The following is a 2,589-nucleotide window of genomic DNA, read 5'->3' on the forward strand; positions in this document are numbered from 1 at the left end:
TTGCGGAACTGGGGATTGAACTCAGGGCCTTGGGCTTGCCAGGGAAGCACTTATTCCACTGAGCCATCTCCCCGGCCCCTGCATGGCTGATTTTAGGATTGTTATTATCCACATGCAGGAGACACTTCAACTCCACACACACTCACAAATTGAGTCCAGCACGTACAATATCTCAGGGACATAGATGCTAAGGAAGGACACACAGAAGATAGAGAAATTAATTTAGAGGTAAAGCTGCAGGATTGATCTGATCAACTCACGAATAAGGGTGGCTGGATAGCTAACAGAAAGCATAAAAGGCTGCCTGACAGGAGGGTGGGAGAATCCACAGAAAATGGCATGTTATAAAATACTTGAAGACGTGAAAAGGCTGAACGGTGGCATGCAGGGACCTCGCTCAGTCTTCTATGGATCACTCGAAGCCCCCACACTCTCATGATTTAGATTTATGGCTAGATTCCCTCATATTTACTTCCTGGAGTGCAGGGAAGCTTTCTCACTGAGTCACGCTCACAAACATTGGGACCATGAGCAGACAGAGCTCTGGGCTAGAACTTTAATATGCCACTCACTGAAACAGCTATTTCCCTTAATGGTCTCTATCCAAAGAATAGCCCCGTGAAGGTGACATTGGCTATTAACCTATTCTGTGTGTGGGAGGCCCACACAAATGATGCCTGAATTGTTCCTCAAGAACAATTTGAGTGTGAATAGGTACAGCAAAATAGACTCTGTCACCCACGAAGAAAAGATCCTTATCATACATGCAGAAATTATTCTTGAAGATTCTCTAGTTAAGGAAGCAGGCTTATAACCATGGGTAGATATATATAGGAGGATGATTTTTCAAAGGAGCAAACAAAAGTAACAGGCTTTACCACTGATTGTGTTTATTAAATTGCTCAGCATGACATTGTTAATAGTCACAAAAAACAATTTGGGTGTGCAAAGTGACCCAGAATAGAATCTATTATGATGCATAAACCGTTTTAAATATCTACTGAGTGCTTTTGGTTTTGTTTTCTTTTCTTTATGAGCTGCCCTTCAAGGAAGGACATTTTAAAGGCAAGGGAGGTAACTGCTCTTGCCTCCATTTCCGGATAATAGCAGCTTCATGCTTATGCCATGCATGAATTTTCTAGTGAACAGAAGTTAGAAAGACAACTCAGACTTGTTGTGGGTCTATATTTAAGACAGGAGGAATATAAATGTGTGTGTGTGTGTGTGTGCGCGCGTGTGTACAGAATATATGCATGAAAGTGTGTTAAATATATAGGTGTATGAGGTATATATATTTGTGTGTGCATCATGGTATACAGCCCTACCTGTGCAGATGAGTATTTTTGCATATACACGTGATGGGTAGATGAGTTATTTATAACAAACCTACGTTCATATGGTTATAGACATTATTAACATCACAAAGGAATACAAATTACTGAGAATTTTGGGGAAAAAATTGTTCAAGAATATTCCTGATGAATTCAAGTAAACCCACAGACATAATCAACAGAGAGAGGAGGTAATGTCACCAATTTTAGCAGCAGCATGTGAGGAAGCATGAAATTCATAGCAAAGGGGTAGTGTAAGGCACCAGGAGAAACATAACAATGTGTAGGAAGTGACAAGAAACTCCCAGAGTTAAAAGCTGTTCTGAAGTTCAATGGCTTGTGCGAACTCACGCTGAAACATACTACTTTACTATGGGAAGACCTGAAAATTGAACCCATAACACTGGGCGAGTTAGAAACCAGGCTAAACTTTAGAGCAGGAAGGAATCAAAGGTCAAAGAAAGATGTACATTTAATATGCTCCCAAGATAGAGCCAGATGTTTCTCAATCATTTAAACTATTCTGCCTCTCACAATTTGTATAATAAATTTCTGATCTGAAGTCCCAAACCTCTTAGTAATACACTTTTATAACTTGTTAATGAAACATCTGACCTGACCCCAACTCATTTTATGGCAGAAATTGACCTGGAAGGATGTCAAGTCAATTGTAGCATTTTTAAAATGTCTTAATAGTTTAAAAAACTGAATAATTAATATGTCAGTGTATTATATTGAAGATATGTTCAATAATTTTTTAATCTGCAAAAATTTTAGACTTTGAAAAACTTAACTACAAGTGTTTTAAACTGGGATTGTTGGCATTTATTAGTAATAGTGACATCTCACAGTAATGTCTATTTTTCCATGCTTATTTCTTTGCTAACCATGTTTTGAGTATGTGCTCATTTAGACCTTATTATGTCATTTTGAGGAAGATATTATGGTCTCTATCAGTGGATACTGATGCCCAAGGCTTATTGAGGATTATTTACCACTCAAGTTTACTGTTCAACAATATCAAGAATATATTTCTGAGTTTAAATGTGATTTTTATCATAAAATTGTCTGTATGAAAATAGATAAGAAAATGTCATATCTAAAGCAAAAAAAAATCTATTAGTCTGAAACCTAACTTTTAGAGACATAAAAACAATGTTGTTAAAAAAATAAAAATAGCTTCTCAGATTTATTTCCTAATTAGAATTACTGAATCAGTTTTTCAAACATAGTATCTGTGTGGTAAATTTTTAAAACC

Source organism: Octodon degus, unplaced genomic scaffold, assembly GCF_000260255.1.
Source record: "Octodon degus isolate 3935 unplaced genomic scaffold, OctDeg1.0 scaffold00011, whole genome shotgun sequence".
NCBI lineage: Eukaryota > Metazoa > Chordata > Mammalia > Rodentia > Octodontidae > Octodon > Octodon degus.